General features: G+C 42.4%; 1 protein-coding gene across 1 annotated transcript in view; it reads right to left on the bottom strand.

The window, feature by feature from the left end:
* The window catches only part of Dpysl5 (dihydropyrimidinase like 5), an 81,268-nt gene that overhangs the window by 50,617 nt on the left and 12,739 nt on the right, over positions 1-17,912 (bottom strand). The gene's annotated exons all lie outside the window — the stretch shown is intronic.

Here is a 17,912-nt window from a genome sequence, read left to right as displayed (position 1 = left end):
TTGTCTCTCATCCCCAAATTCATATGCTGAATATCCCTAACCTCCAGTGCAGTCGACTACATTTGGAGATGCAGCCCTTAAGGAATTTAAGGTTAAATGAATCTATAAGGTTGGGGCCCTGATCTGATGTGAGTTGTGACCTTGAAGGAGGTGGCATTGGAGTATCCTCTCTTTTTCTCCATGAATGTGAACTGAAGAAAGGTCATCTGAGGACACAGTCATCTACCAGTCAGGAGGACAGTCCTCACCAGAAATGGACCCTTAGGCTTCTAGCCTTCAGACTGTGAGAAAACATTTCTGTTCAGCCACCTTGTCTATGGCATTTTGTCATCCAGCTTTACAGATGAACACAAGTGCCTACACTCTTAGCTTTGAACCATGCGCCAGTATGGAAGTGGGGTCACTCAGTCCCCAGATCTTCAGCTACCCAGTAGAACTGCTTCAGTGTAAATCATAACCCACTCTGGAGGCCTGACTGAACCTGGATGGTGAGCTCCACCCTTGCCTCCTGGGCCACTTCTAGATACAGGGAACGATGTGGGCTGCTGTCATCAGAACCACCTGTGGGGCTTCAACTTGTCGGGTTCACCCAAGCCTTGGGACCCTCTAGGCCTGCACTGGCTTATGTGGATAATATTGTAGCACAATTGCTTAACATATTCCCTACCCATGTGCATTTGGAGAATAGCTTTTAAAAATGAACATTTGTGTGCTGTATAATAGTTCATAACTTCATTCCTTTCCACTGGAGACAACTCTGGCAAAAACACAGGCTCTGTCTCAAGAAACTCAGCCTATTGGGGGAGAGAGGCAACTGCTTCACTAAGGAATTGAAGGATGAGCCGGACACTAACTAATTTGGCAGGTGTTGGTTTAAAATGGGGTCTTTCCCTCCAGAGACCAGAGCCGGCAAGGGTGACACCAGCAGTTCCGTGGTCATCAATTCTCTCATACATTTCTACATTTCCAAGTTATGCCCAACCCCTTCCAATCCCCTCTGGCTGTTGACTGTTGACATTCATTCTGCCAGCTTTCCCTGTTAGTCTTTGCTAAACTAGACAAAGGAAATGTCCCTGGCATCTCTCTCTGCAGCATATATGTGGTCTGTGAATGGAGCTGGGGGTGTCTGGGTGGGGTGGATACTCTGCACCTCTCAGGAGAATTCCCACAAAGGGAAGGATTTAAGGGCAATTGTAACATTGGCTCTTAAACACTAAAGACCACCGGCTGCCTTTCTCCCTCTGCTCTGATGGAGGCCATGTATCCATAGAGCACTCTTATCAGAGGTTGTGGTCAGAAGGAAATAGAAGCTCTCCAGAAGGTCAGTAGCAGATTTACCAATTTATGATGCTTCAAGTCACCTGGTTTATTCTAAAATGCAGTAACTGTGAAGACAGAGCCAGCCATCTGGCCCACTGGGTCACTGCATGCTATGAACACATGTTTGTGCCCTTCCCCCACCCCATGCCCTGAATCCCTAATCCCCAGTGTGATGGTTCTTAGAGGCAGGGCCTTTGGGAGTAATTAGATCATGTGGGTGGAGCCTCATGAATGGGATTAGTGCCCTTATTAGAAGAGACAGAAGAGATCTCTCTCTGCTGCATGAAGAAACAACAAGAGATCTGTCCCTTAGCCAGGAAAAGAACCCTCACCAGGAACCAAATCAGCAGGAACCTTGACCTTCCCGTCTTCAAAACTGTGAGGGAATGAAATGTTTGTGGTTTAAGTCACCCAGTCTATGCTATTTTTGTTACAGCAGCCAAACGCACCAAGATATTACACTAGACAGAAACGAACATTATAATCAAATCATCACTAAGGAACAACTGGGCCTTAAAATAAATGTCACTTCCATTAAAGACGTCTGGCTATATCACACATGCCCATATGTTTAACGAAAAATTTTAATCATTCAGCTATTTTGTCTATGCAAACAAAAGAATCCAGAACACATGTCTGTCCTCTCAGACAGAAATGATGAAAAATGTTTGACAGTTAAAGCTATAAGAATAAGTCAGAAGTAAGGAATTCTAGCACTGTGCAGATTCATCCAGTTTGCCCTAACTTTCCCTCCAGTCCCCAGATTTTATCAACAGTGACCTTGAACTGAAGGGCAGTAGTCTAGGACTAGCAGGGTGGTGGTACACGGCAGATACAGGGACCTGAAGGATTTTACAATTTATTCAGGGAAGCAATGATGCCTTCCATGGCAAGATGGTGGGTATCTTTGCTATGCCAAGATTTATCCAACCGTACACAGCTTGCATCCCCTGATTTCCCAATTCTGTGGCATAGTGTTCTTATGCTCCTGAACCAGTTACGGTTCAGAGTGAAGGTGATGTGCGATGGTGAAACTGGGATTTCCAGGTGGGGACAACACTATAACCAGGTCTTTTATGAAAGAGCCTCTTCATGTTTAAAATAGTAACACTTTTTTGCTACCCAACAACAACTTTGCTGGATAACAAATCCCAGCTCCCCAACCCTTTTTAACTGCCTTGGAGCTGTTCCCATGCAGAGAACAGCACAGGGAGCATCGTGCTGAGCCGACAGTCAAGGTTATGCCGGCTACCGCAGTTTGCCCATACAAGTGAACACCCTACCCTCCTACAAGGCATGCAGTGTAGTTCTGCCAAGGAAATGCCAACCCCAACACCGCATTTTGGAGTTGTCTACTTCTGTCATCACCTTCCCAGTTTCCCGGGCCTGTGGGGAGGTGTGAGACAAGGGGAGCTGAACGGTCTGTCCTGCACAGCTGGCCCTGCCGCAGCTCAGCTGGAGTCTGCACAGACACATGGGGCTAGAAAGGTGCAAAGGGGACCCTTCTTGCATAAAGACCTGAAAATAAACTTGATAGGTATTGGTTTAACATATGGATTTCCTCTTTCTAACAGGCACAGTTTGACTCGCATTCCCTCTTTGGATCGAATCCAGAGAAAAATGTGTGATTTTTACATATAATCTATCACTGTGATGTCCTGTGAGAGGAAAGCTACACAACTGAAGTGACATGAAGCCAAGCCTAATGGCAACCTGGGTGGCAACGTGAAGGGCAGGTGAAGTCAGCACAAGTGGCAGAGGACACAGGCTGGCTCCAGACAGATGACACTTCTAAAGGATCAAAAGGCACCTGGCACACTTGTTTGGGAACCCTAACCCGCAGCTATTTTTCTTCTGATCAGCAGCTTTCAGAAGCCTTCTCTCTGTTCTAATTTAGAGCCAGCCCTAACGGGGAGGGGAACGTTGGCACTTGTAGCACCCTAGGGTTACTCAGGAAAGGGATTCTCTTTTGAGTTGAAACATGACAGCAAATCAAAGGTTTTGATCCCCCCAAATCAAAGGGGAGTCTGAGATGAGTGGGAGACATTGAAGGTCTAAGTTAATACATTTAATTAAAAAAAAAGTAAATTGCTTTCCAAATTTAGAAAGCACTAAATAATATTTAACTAATATTAGCACACAGTATAATGTTATAATTAATTCTTTATTTTTTTAAACCTTTATTTCAATTATTTGAAATAAAGGTTTAAAATATAATGTGGTGCTGAGGATTGAACCCAGTGCCTCACACATGCTAGGCAAGTGCTCTACCACTGAGCCACAACCGCAGCCCTCTATATTGTTTTGATCAAACTATTGAGTAGATTTAATATTTATGAGGCTGGGGATGTAACTCAGCAGTAAAGCCTGTGTTCAGCATGTGCAAGGCCCTGGGTTCAAACTCTAGCACCAAACACAAATAAATCAACAAAATAGAATAAAATAATATTTCTAACACCCAGCACCAGAACAGCCTCTTCAGAACTGTCAGAGAGAGAAGGCAAACACCATCCCAAACCATCTGCATGATGGGTGTGAACACAGTGAACAAGGGCTTGTTCTTGAGGAAATTTAAAAACAAACTTAAGGACAAAGGACTGCTACAAGCCCACCCGAGAGATGGCACCTGGTGGGCCCAGCCAGAGTTGAATGAAACAAACAGCTTCTGGGAAGGAGAATGTAAATCCAAAGGATTGAGTCCTTCACAGGCTAAGATGGAGTAAGAGGTTTTAATCCCACGGGTTCATCTGGATTGGCCTGGCTCAGCACGGCAGGACATAAAGAGCAAGCACCATCAGTGCGCACAGGACAAAAGCTAGATTCCCAAGGATTAGCTCTGAGAGGGTGGAAAGAAATGGAGCCACAGACCACTTGTTCAACAAGATTAGCTCTAAGGCGCAGAAGAAAAACTGGCAGTTGTCGTTGTGGAAAGCCAAAGCTGAGTCAGCGTGGTGGTACATGTTGGGATAGGTCAGGTTTAGTTGTGTGTTAGTGCACGTGTACCTAGGTGTGCATCCGATCCCAGGGGTGTGTAGTGCAGACCTTGGTATTTGTGCAGAAACCTGGCTCCTTGTAGGTGTCACTCACTCATCACCATCAGGAGGCTACATCTGAGGCTCAGGGAGGCTGAATACTGGGAAATGTAAGTCTGAATGATCCCACTTCCACGAGGCCAGTTCTTGCAGAACCCTGAGAACGACAGAAGGGGTGTGCATATAGGGGTGATGAGGACTTCAGGCTGTTGGTGGAAGTTTTAACCAGAGAATACCAGGTGGCCAGTAGAGTTGCCACCCCTGACGACCCCCTGGCAGATTCCTCACCCTTGCCAAGCTTTCCAGGCCCTCACCAGCTGTCCCTGATCCCAGGAAGAATTCCATCGGCTCCCTTGGAAGAACAGCAGCTGCATCTCCAAGGCTCCAGTGGCCCAGAGTGGCTGCTTCCCAGCAGGCCAGCCAAAGGGTGGAGGGGCCGGCCCCCCACTGTGGGAAGTGATGGGGCAGACTCTTCTCAACTTGGGACTATGTTCACAGATGGGGTGTGATAACTGCACATATATCCTCTGCATTCTTCTGTGAGTCACTAATAGGAGACAAAAACACTTTTTTCCTAAGTATAAAGGTACTACAAGTCCAGGCCACTTGACAAAATCTAGATTTGGGAAAAAATTGAGCATGAATATAAAATTTCTATTTTTTTCTCTTTTAAACTAAAAATTAGTATCAACTAACTATAGACATTTGCAATATCTTGCAAGCAATAATTGAGAGAAATAAGTAGACATGAAATAGTAAATAAAAGTATGATTTCATTCAGATAATGATCAAGACCAGACAACAAGTGAAATAGAGTTTTAGCATATAATGGTAAAATCATGAAGAAAAAGTTGTGATGACCAGAAAAGTCAGGACAGTAGGGTTCCATCTGGGGGGAGGGAGGGGCTCTTGGGCAGAGGGAGCTCTCAAAGGCTGCAAGTGTCAGGTACAAGAGAGGACACAGGAGTGATGCAGATGGCTTTAGTCTTTAAACTGCACATATATCCTCTTCACTCTTCCGTATATAATTCATCAAACATTTAAAAATTTTAGGGGCTGGGGATGTGGCTCAAGCGGTAGCGCACTCGCCTGGCATGCGTGCGGCCCGGGTTCGATCCTCAGCACCACATACAAACAAAGATGTTGTGTCCGCCAAGAACTAAAAAATAAATATTAAAAAAATTCTCTCTCTCTCTCTCTCTCCCACTCTCTCTTAAAAAAAAATTTAATCTTGGAATAATTGCATGTTTATACAAATACATGTCAAGTATTATCAAAACCAAAATATGTGTGCAAAAACAGACCCCATGAGAATAAACAAGGGTTTGTATTGAGGGGTTACAGGTGATGTTTCCCCCAAGAAAATATTGTGGCCAGGTGCAGTGGTAAACGCCTATAATACCAGTGACTTGGGAGGCTGAGGCAGGAAGATAGGCAAGTTCAAGGCCAGTCTTGACAGCTTAGAAAGACCCTGTCTCAAAAAAATAAAAGGGGGACTGGGATTGTGGCTCAGTGGCAGAGGACTTGCCTAGCATGTGTGAGGCCCTGGATTTGATCCTCAGCACCACATATGAATAAACAAAGTTAAAAATCCATTGGCAATTTAAAAATATTTTTTAAAATAAAAATAAAAGGGCTGGGATGTAGCTGGGTGGTAGAGCACCCCTGGATTCAACCCCCAATGTGGCAAGGAACAAAAATAGTAAATATTTTAAGCCATGCTGGTACTTTATATTGTTTGGGAAAAAAATTGCAATAAAGTGAAAATTTTCCTCTCTTCTTTTCAAGAAGTCTTGCCCGCACCATGATGTCACCTTCTCGAAGGTTTTGAGAAAGGGCTGTTTGACTCTTGAAATTAAATAGATTTCAGGAGGGCACCTGCCATCTCCTCTGAGATATAGAACTCCTTCAGAGTGTCAGGTACCAGGTAATTTCATCTTCTGCTTAAAACATGTTTCCCCCAATTGAAGTTGCTTTTACCTGCCAGTTACTGAGATCCAAGAATGCTTCTGCCCAATCAAGGATGTCCCTATCCCTTGTGCCTTTCTCTGCTACTGCCTTCTCAAGGGCCTCTGTCACCTCCCTCACTGAGGCAAACAGACACGCTCATCCCAATCCAGAATTCCTGAGCCTGAGTGGCAAGTCCCTTCAGTACAAGTGGAAACACACAAGTAACGAAACTCAACTCTGATGGGATGGGTGACAGGGTGGATGGGCCACTGTGAGCTGGGTCACTTGTGTGGGACACCCAGGCTCATATGGGGAGCATGGGGCCCACCAGAAGCAACAGGCCAAGTGAGCATTCAGCACACTTTAAAAAAGGCCTTGGGATGAAAATGTCCAACTTTCCCTAGACAAGGGCTGATGCCTCTAACATTTCAGGGTCCTGTCTTAGAAGAAGTAGGGATGGCAAAGGATGCAGAAGGAGTATGAAGGGCAACTGGAAAGGGTGATAGGGTGGGGCGGAGCCAGGAGCATCCACTTGGCTCTGTTTGCCCTCTGGCCAAGTGACTGTGGCTGTCAGGTGGCATCCACATCATCAGCACATCGTCATCACTTTGAACTTATGTGTGAGGCCCACACACAATTTCATATAAATCCTACAACAGCCTCTGAGGTAATCAAACACCATCCCCTTGGGGCCCAGGAAACTCGGGTTGGAATTCCTGCCCTTCACACTGGAGCTCCTCGAGAGCAGAGCCTTTGCCTCACGTCATCCTTCTCGGGGCCTGGCCCATGGAGGGGGGGTCTCACTAGATGCCTGGTAAAGGCAGACGTGCTCTGGGGCCCTGGAGGACAGTGAGCTGGTGTGAAGAGCTCTGTATATGTGACGGTGTGGCCGCAGGAATGCGCTAACATGGAGAGGCAGAAAGGATTCTCCCAAGAGCCCTTGGTGCAGGTTCTGAGTGTTTGTTCAAGGAGTGGGCCAGAAGACCAGAGGGCTCTCTCTTACTGCTCTTATAGAAATCAGCAACTATGAGTTGGGGGTGGTGGGCAGGCTCTCTGCCTTGGGGTGACAGGTGGGCCGGGGATGAGACAGGCGCTTGGAGAGCTAGGAGATAAAGTCGAGGGGTACAGGGCCCAGAGATGGAGGCCCCCAAAGACTCACAGCTCACATGATGCCCTGCAGCAGCCAAAGCAGGAGACTGAGTTTGCTCACAGATGAAAACGTGCTTTGGGGGCTGATCTCCCACCCTTTCACCTGGCCCAGGCTGACTGCAGGCAGGGGGACAATGGCTGTGATAGCCAGGCATGAGGACGCAACTGGGCTAACTAGGTGGTGCCCGCGGAATAGAAAAGGAAGAAGCAGAACTCAGAAAGGATGGAATGCTGGGATGTCCCTGGAGGAAAAGAATAGCTTGGGGATGACAGTGGCAGCAAGGATGAGCAGAGCAGAGCATAGAGCCACGTGGACAGGTGAGGACCTGCTGGCCAGGCTGCACCCGTGACTTATGGAAACCCATTAACAAAAGCAGATTTTGCCTTCTCTCCCTAGGAATTCTTCAGATCAGTCAGGAGATGGCGCTAATCCAATCACCCAAGATAACGGGGTGGAGGAGAGCACAAAACCCTAAGTGCTACTGTGTGTCAGGGACTGGAGGGCTCTTAAAACATGGTGCTTCAAGGAAACCACCTCACAAGTGGTCTTGGAGGTGGATATACTAACCCCATTTTATGGATGATGACACAGAGGGTTGCTAGATAAAGTCACACAGCTTTGTGGAAGGGAAGAAGAATAGGGGTAATTCTAAATACACACACACACACACACACACAAAACAAGAATCAAAGACCAGGATTGTGATGATGGGCTAACTCACTGATCTCCTGTGCTGAATAGTTAGGGGACATCACAACCCAACACTGCTCACCCTGTCAGTTCTACCTACTCAATCTGTCTCTCATCTGTCCTCTTGTCTCCACCCATGGCCTCACTCTAGCCTTTATCTCTTTCCTAGACACTATGACAGTACCATTACGTGGCTGTTCTAATCAATCTTGAGGCCTCCACACTGTTAGCAGATTGAGCTTTGCTAAGGGCCATCAGATCACAGAAGCAGGCTTAGCACCTACGGCCTGCCTTGCATCAGGTGCCAGATACTGAGCCAACTCTCAAGGAGCTCAGAAGTTCACAGTGGAAAAGAAAGCACAGACATTTCAGTGTGAGACAAAGAGCTGGGAGGGCTGTGTCAGGACAAGAAAGGTGCGGAAGCATTAACACGAATTGGGGTAGAGGACTACTCCTCAGAAGAGCCACTGAGGTGAGGCTTAGGAGTTCATCCAGCATGACGGGGAAGCCAAGAAGGGCATGCTGGACAGAGCTGCATGGTGCTCTCGTGCTCAGTGCATTCAGGAGGGCTGGGGATGTGATGGTTGAGTGTGGGTCTCCAAGGTCTGGAACATGCCATTTGAGGGTGTGACCTAGATGTTGAGGGTATTGGGAATTCTGGGAATTCAAGTAAAGAAGTGGCATCATTAGATTTGCATTTTTACCTAAAAATATAACAGTATAAAGTATTAGAAGAAAACATAGAAGGGTAGGTTTATAACTTTGGTTGGGTTATGCTTTTCTTAGCATAATCCAAAGCCCGAAAACATAAAAAATAAGACTGACTTAGATGAGGCTACATAATAGTGAAAAATGGTGATATAGCAAGAGATATTATAAATTATTTTTAATAAAGGCAAATAAAACTGAACATAACCAAGGATTAATATCTGTAGTATATAAGAGCGCTTATGAATCTGAAGAGAAAAAAACAAATGCTTCACTAGAAAAATCTAGGCAAAGGATAAATAAGCAACTCACTGGAGGAGGGGAGAGATACATGGTCATGGGCAAATGAAAGATGCTCACCTTTGTTAATCATCAAAGAAATGCAAATCAAAACGATATCACATTTTTCACCTGTCATAATGGCACCAATGAAAGAGAAAAATGCTCAGAGCAAGTGAGAAAAGCATATTCTCTTAATGGGAATTCAAATGGGTACCACCTGTCCAGAAGGAAATCTATACATCTATAATGAAAACTCAGAATGTACATTTCATGTCTAAGAATCTCTTCTAAGGAAATAATTGAAAAGTTGTACAAAGATGCATTGTGAAGCTATTGCACTGCATTGTTGTTTATAATGGCAAGTATCTGTACTTCAAGAAGCCCAAGGTCTGGTGACAGGAAGACTGTGCAAATAAATGATGAACATACTACAGCAATACATTCGTATCCACGTTTATAGCAGCACACTTCACAGCAGCTAAACCATGGAAACAGCCTAGGTGTCCATCAATGGATGAATGGATAAGGAAAATGTGGTACACAATGAAGTTTTATTCAGCCAAAAAGAAGATTAAAATTACGTAATTTAAAGGAAAATGGATGGAATTTGAGAACATTATGTTAAGTGAAGTAAACCAGACTCAGAAAGTCAAGGGTCATATGTTTTCTCATATGAAAAGGAAGGTTGGGGGTGGGTCTCATGAAAATCAAAGGGAGAGAGTAGAAGCAAGGGACCCAGGAGAGAGAGGAAGGGAGAGAGCAGGGAAATACTAGGGAATGATATTGGCCAAATTATATTGTTGTGTGCATGTACGAGTATGTAACAATGAGTCCACCATTATGTACAACTATAATGCACCAACAAAAAAAAAGGTGGAAAAATAAAAAATAAATACATGATGGTACATTCACCCAACAGAAGGCTATACAGTCATTGGAAAGGACTATGTAGATCCCTAAGTTCAATTTGGAAGGTGATCTGGTACTAGGTGAGGAAAGCAGGTTCCGGAACAGAACTCATGGTACATGTGTCTGTATTTATGTAAGAGAAATTATATGTGTGTGTGTATTTCATATATATGAAATCTCATTTATATAATTCTGCATAAAACATTGGGAAGGTTTTCCAACAAACCTTTAACTGCCTTGTCCCAGAGAAAGGGAATTGCTGTGGGACTGGATCTCTGCACTGTTCAAATATCTTTACAATAAAGTTGCCATGGAATCAGCAGTAGCCCTGCAAAGGAGCTACTGCGCTGGAGTACGTGTTGAGGAAGTTAGTGCCGGGGCCAGCAATTCATGAGCAAGCCCACACACACGTCACATATAAATACACAACCATTCATCTGCACATCTAAAGGTATGTAGATCTCTCTATTTTGATGTCTTACTGGTCCATGTCTAAAACTAAGTTCATCAAGCTCAGTCTCCACCTGGCTCCTGTTCCAGTGTCTCCCATCAGTGAAAGATGCCCCCACCCTACTCTGCCCTGGGACCAGTGGCAAGGGCATCATATCACCTTCGATGAGAAGAGCAAATGTTAGGTCCAACTCCATGAGCCCCCCTTCCTTCATTCTGTTTATTGGGCCCTGAATATGGCAGCATCTTCTCAAAGGGCTGCAAACCAGATACCCTGTGTGACCTGGCCAGCCTGGCTGCTACCTTCCTTGAACAAGGGGATGAAGAGATTCAACAACAGATTGTTTGGGTTCCAAGGCTTTTCCTAGTGGTTGAGTCCGAAAAAATGCAGACAACTTCATTTACTTTTAACAAAAAGAGGCAGGGAACCTTCCCTTCCAGACTGTGCTGTGCTGTTGAGCAACTGCAGAGCGCCTCCCAACAAGAGGGTTGCCTACAGCTACATCTTGAAAGCAAGCAAATGGCAGAAATAGAGGCCTGGCTGTCTGCACATCTAATTCATTCATCCTGATTGCTTGCACTTCCTCTTCTCTATCTGCTCCTGCTAGAGGACAGGAAAAGCTGGAACTGATGACAGATACCCAGATTCTTTTTATAAATGCTTTCAATTAATCTCTTTCCACCTCCCAGAGAAGCTGCTTAGATTGTCTTGGTTCCCAGTCCCTGGCAGCCTCCTTTCCAGGCAACTCCTGGTCCAGGCCAAGGACCAGAAGGCAAGTTTTGAGTCATGTTGAGACTCTAGGTTCGGACACCTGGTGTTAGATTAAACCCTCTCTGCCTGCTCCAAGGATGGACCCGAGTGTTGGACCCCGGACTCCACATTATGTAACAGTTCCCTGTGCTCCAGCCCTGGTTATACAGGTGACACTCCCCTCCATTGTTACCCACTGCTTTCTCCAGGTGCTGAAGCCTACCCAGCTATGTCTGAGGACTTCCGACTACTGGACTCCAGCTGCTTGCCTGCCTCTACCTGTGCCTGCACTCCTGCCACTGTGCCCTACCCATCTGTTTTCATGGGTCACCCCCAGCTATTCCCTGCCATCACAGGTGTGTACAGTGGAATGCAGCTGCCCCAGTGTCTGTGACCAGTGGTCCCCTCACCCTGCCCCACCCATTCCAGGCCTAGCCCTTCTCAATCTGCCTTATTGTGTTGCAGGTAATCAAGTGATTGTTGCTTTTCTGTGAACTGACAGAATGAGGCAGCTCTCAATATTAAAATATGTTCATCTCATTAAAATAACATCAAAAACCAGGATGGATTTTAAAAATACATGAGAAATCTGTATAAACTATACAATGTTGTTAAAAAAAATTGAGACCTAAATAAATGAAGACTTTTCATTGGAAGACTCAATATTAAGGTATCACTTCTCCCTAATTCAACTTCTAGATTCAATATGGCCTCAAAGTCCTAACAGGCCATTTGTAGATATTGATAAGCTGATTCCAAATTTACATAAAAATGCACAGGACCTAAAAGAGGCAAACCAATTTTAAAAAACAATAAAGCTGGAAGATAAACTACTGCTTTCAAGACTTAATATAAAGCCCCAGTTTCAAGATGGTTGTGGTACTGGTGTAAGAACAGGCAAACATGTGGACTGGGGATGTAGCTCAATGATAGAGCACTTGCCTAGCTTCCAGAGGTCCTGGGTTCATTCCCCAGTATCACTGGGAGGCAGAGGAGACAAATGTATGAATATTACAGAATAGAGTCCAAATACTTACACATATATGATGGATTAATTAAAAAAAATTTTTTTAGTTGTTGATGGACCTTTATTTTATTTATTTGTATGTGGTACTGAGAATCGATCCCAGTGCCTCACCCATGCTAGGCAATTTGATGGATTAATTTTTGAAAAAGGTGCCAGTAATTCAATGGAGGAAAGAGTAGTCTTTTTAATAAATGATGCTTGAACAAATGATGTCCATGTAGGAAAAAAAAATGAACTCAAAAGGGATCAGAGACCTCATCATAGATGTAAAATACATGCTTCCATGGAAGAAGAAAACACAGGAGAAAGAGAAAGTCTTTAGGACCTTGAGTTAGAAAAACCAAAAAAAAAAATGAACCTCAAAAGATAACACTGAAAAAAAAAACAGAATTTTATCGAAATTTAAATGTTTGCTCTCCAATAAATACTAGTAAGAAAATGAATTTAAAATTTGCTCTTCAATTGACACTGTGAAGAAAATGAAAAGGTAAGTAAGTCACAGATCAGAAACATACATTTGCAAATCATAAAGCTGATAAAGGACTTACAGCCAGAATATAAAGAGAACTCTTACAACTCAATAAGACAAAAAATGCAACAGGAAAATGAGCCAAAGATTTAAAGAGACACTTCACAAAGAGGATTCAAATGGCAGATTAAGCACGTGAAAAGATGTTCAACATCATTGATTATCAGGGAAACACAAATTAAAATCATAATGAAATACCACTATAGGCCCATTAGAATAGTGTGAAGGCTAATTTTATGTGTCAAGTTAAGTGGGGTTTAAGGGATGCCTAGAGAAATGTCAAAATATTATTGTCTGGTGTGTTGTCGAGGGTGTTCCAGAAGAGATTGGCATTTGAATCAGTAGATTTGAGAAACGAAGATTCACCCTCACCAGCGTGGAGAGGCATCATCCAGTCTGTCTAGGGCCAGAATAGAACACTGGTCATGATGTATCACTCTTCTTTTGATTTTTTTTTTCAAACACTTAAACATACAAATACCATTTGTAGCTTTCAGGCCACACAGAAGCATGCAGCTAGGCTGGATTTGGTCTATAGGCCATCATTTGCATACCCCAATCTCTATCTATGGCAGGGCTTCTCAATCTTGGCACTGTTAAGTTCTTAGCCTCTACCCACCCAGGTAGTGGGTACCTGATCTATTGTGAAAAACAAAAAATGTGTCCTGTCATTGCCCTATATCCCCTGAGGGGCAAAATCAGCCCTGGTTGGGAATCACTGATCTACAGGGACAGCAGGTCATGGTTGCCCAGGGGGTAGGGGTGACGGGGAAAGGAGATTGGCTTGAAAGAAGCACAAGGGAACTCTTTGGGATAATGGAAATATGCCATATCTTGATTATGGTAGTGGTTATGTAAGTATATAAATATGTAAAACATATTTACATATTTAAAATAAACATACTTTGAAAAGGCTGTTTACTGTATGCAATTTAAAACTTTAAAAAAGTTGATAGAAGTAGAAAGAAAACAAAGAGGAGGAGGAGGAAGTGGAGGAGTGGGGGAGTAGGAATTACATTTAGCTGTAAGCATCCTGGCAGTTCAAGCAAAGAAAGAAACCCTCATTATAGTCAGATAAAAGGGAGGTTTCTCATTTACCTGCTTGGAATGTCAGAAAGAGGTTTCAGTCAGAATGTGTTAGTGAATTCGAGTCAGCTCTAGAAGGAATTTCACTGCTCACATGTAAAAAGAACAAGCTACCAGAAAAAAATAAAAATAATAATAATAATAAAAAAAATCATCCTGATGGCTAAAACAGTAGTCATTATAATTAGGAAAAAGCAGGGATGATTTCCCTTGACCACTATTACTAAACAATGTTGTAAGTTACTAGAAAATATAGTAACATAAGAAAACAAAATCTTCCGGATAAACATTAAAAACAGATAAATTGTGTTATGACTATATACCTAGAAAACTTAAGAAAAGTGGTAAGATAATAGTTATTATAAATACAATAAAGTCAGTATTTTGTATATGAGCAAATAGCTAGCAAGAAATAGGAAAAAAATGTTGTATTCACAATAATGAAAAATAAAGAATAAAACACTAAGAATGGTACAGAAAAGGCACCTAGATAGAGCATATTTTCTCTATTTTGATCTATTTGATTAGTGGCTGCCTAGGATTGAGAGTTGCAATAGGAAGTGAGGACAAATGGGCTCAAAGTTTCTTTTTGAAGTGATGGAAATTTCCTAAAATTAGACTAACATAACTGTAAATATCTAATCAGTGCATTATATACTTTTGGTGACTAGTATGGACTTTCTTAGTAAATATTAAATATGTTATATGAAATCATATGAAAAACTGTATATGACATCAGCATCAGACTAGACAAAGGGAGAAGAGCAGAACAGACTGCTTGGGTAGCAGATTTAAATTAAATGCAATGAAAGCGATATTTCAATTCAGTGGAAATGATTTATGCAATAAAATACTGGCTATTCGTCAGGAAGAAAATAAAATTGGCTTCCTGTCTTACAGCATGCACCAAAATCTGTAATCTATCTGAAATTTATTTAAATGTAAAACAAAGCGCCATAGAAAAATACTAGAAGATGATCCAGGAAACTACATGTACAACAAAGAAACAAGGGAGACTTTTAAACTCAGCCTGGAAATCCAGAACCCATAAAAGAAAAGACACATTTATGATACTATAAAATAATTTAAATTTGGTAAAGTAAAAGGCGCCATAGAAATAAAATTAATAGGTAATAAGTAGCCTGGGAAAACATGTGCAGTGCATTTGACAGTTATGAGCTCTTATTTATCAACTGGAAAAACACAAGAAACAAGAGAAAGTGGAGCTTAGAACAGAGCAAATGATACACAGCAGATCAAATCTAAATGACCACAGTGTAGGAAAAGAGGTTCAAACTCTGAGTAGCCAAGGACCTGCACGTGAGAGTAGCAATGAGGTATCATATTTCACGTTCATTAGATGGCAAAATTCAAGAGGGATTCCTGACACTGGCAAAACTTAGGGAAGGTGCAGGTCGGGTTGTGAGAATGGTCTGACACTGCTGATAGAAACACCAAGTCTTACACCCCTCAGGAAAGAGCTGAAGAGACCTCTATTAAAACGTTAAAAAGACCCTTTTTAAGGTCCTTTTAAGTCCTTATGCTAGGGCTCTATGCATAAAAATAAAAGCAACAGAACATTAGGAGACAGCTACCGAGATGGCCACAGCATAACTGTTAGTAGGGCAAAACACAAACAACCAGAAATAAACTGAATGTGGATGAATACACAATGGTTGAATAGACTCTGGTGGGATCCATGCCTTAGAATGTTCTGCAATTTTTAAAATTTAGATCTCCACCACTGACAAGGTGGGTTGCAGAGATACATTTTACCCAAGTAAGATCCAATATTTCCCCATATATAGGCATAAATAACCAGATCCCATTTTGGTAAAATGAACAAGAACAAAAAAACAACCTACCCATGTACATGTATTTATATTCACTGGCTTGTGAATGGAGTAAAGTATGGGTGGGAACCCCCTGTTGATGTTGATTTCCTCAACATAATATTTAGTTGGTGTTTTAGTCAGCTGTTGAGTCACTGTGACCAAAATATACCACGAGAACAACTCAGAGGAGGAAAAGTTTATTTGAGGCTCACAGTTTCAGAGATCTCAGTCCATAGACAGGCGACTCCATTGCTTTGGGACCAAGTTGAGGTATCATATCATGGCCCAAGATGGGGCAGAAGAAGCAAAGAGAAAGGGGCAAGAGAGGCCACAGGAAAGACAGAGCCTACCAGGGCAAGCCCACAGTGCCCACCTCCTCCAGCCCCACTCTACCTTCCTACAGTTACCACCCAGTCCATTCAAACTAGGAAGACCTGATTAGGTTTCTGCTCCCCTAATCATCATTTCACCTCTCACCATTCCTGCATTAACACAGGAGCTTTTGGGGGACACCTCATATTCAAACCATAAAGTTGGAGATAATGATGGAAAATAAATCTTCATTATTTAAAAAAAGAAACAAAAGCTACCAATAATTAAAACAGAGTGAGTATGTTTATCTGCATGATGAAATGCAGGAAAGTGGTCACCAAATTGCTAGGTGGCTATATTAGGGTTGTGGGATTTGGGGTGCCTTTCATTCTCTTCCTTATACATTTTTAATGTTATGTTTTAACTTTTCACAGTGGATATGTATTGCTAATAAAGTCAGAAGAAAAAAGCAATGAAATGATTTTCATTGAGGCAAAAACAATCTACTCATTCTTTAAGGCCTATCAAATTTACTGAGCCTTATTGTGTGCCATGAGTAGGAACAGAAGTTTTATACACAGCTGTCCCTCTATATCCACAGGTTGGCTCCAGGACACCCCTCTCTGCATGACACCAAAATCTGAGAAAGCTCAAGACCTCTATTTGCATAGAATATATATATATATATATTCTATGCAAATATATATACATATTATATATATAATATATATATATATATATATCCTCCTGCATACTTTATTTTTCTTCTGCCTACTTTAAATCATTTCTAGATAATTTTAATATCCAATCCAAAGTAAATGCTATGTAAATAGTTGTTATACTATATTGTTTAGGAAATAATGACAAAAAAAGCATGTTATCTGTGTTCGGTACAAAATTTTTTTTCCAAGTATTTTCCATCCATGGTTGATTAAATCTGAGGATGCAGAATTGGCAGACATGGATACCACAGTACTTTTTCTCTAATCCTTATGGCAACACTATAATGAAGGAGGCCTACGGTCTCAGAAAGGTTAGGTAACCTGCCTGTGTCTCACAGGTTACTGGTAAGTGTGGCAAGACAAGGTCTAAATGTAGGTTTAACTCCTAGATATTCTCCTGCACTGCTTTCTCACCTTGGGAGCTCTGTAGTTCACAGGGCATTTATTCCCTCATCTGGCCAACCCGTGTGTCCCCTCATTTACCATGCATATAAACCCCTGGCAGGTACCTCTCGCTATCCTTGATGCTGGGGTTCAAAACAAGTACTACAGGGTCCTGGCCTTCAGGAATCTCAAGGCCATTAGCATTTCAGCCTGTGACTGCTTGAGGAGGCAAGGACAGTGTAGTATCGATGTCTTGGTGCAGGTCTCTGTACATGTTTGATTCATTGATTACTAACTGAAGAGTAAAAACACAGCAGGAGAATCCATGAGCTGTTTTTTCCAGCTCTTGACTCTCTCTTCACCCAGTGTCTTTCTCATGGGCCTCACCCATTGCAATATAATTTTTATATAATATTTAATATGCTCCAATTATTCCAAGCTCACCCTAAACCTAAAAACAAACATAAAACCCTACCTCCACATCTTAACTGGGAACAGGACTCTACAGTTAGGAGGAAAGTCCATATTTTATGTATTTTTGTTGGCTATTTGGAGCATGCACAAAAGTTCCCAGAGGAAGGAGGAACAAAAGATGTTAATTTAATACAAGTTCAAAGGAGAAAAACAGTTGCATTCATGCACACAATTTTCTTATACACACACAGAAACGAACCTATATTTTTCAAGCTTGTCACTGATTTTAATTAGCAAAGAAAAATTTCTGAGCGTGGTCTGGAGGCTCAGGACAACATGGGTTTGAGTTAATTAATACAGA

This window comes from Marmota monax, unplaced genomic scaffold (genome assembly GCF_021218885.2).
Source record: "Marmota monax isolate L192 unplaced genomic scaffold, Marmota_monax_Labrador192_F-V1.1 WCK01_AAM20220418_F8-fsc00010, whole genome shotgun sequence".
Classification (NCBI taxonomy): Eukaryota; Metazoa; Chordata; class Mammalia; order Rodentia; family Sciuridae; genus Marmota; species Marmota monax.
This window is presented reverse-complemented; position numbering and strand designations above follow the sequence as displayed.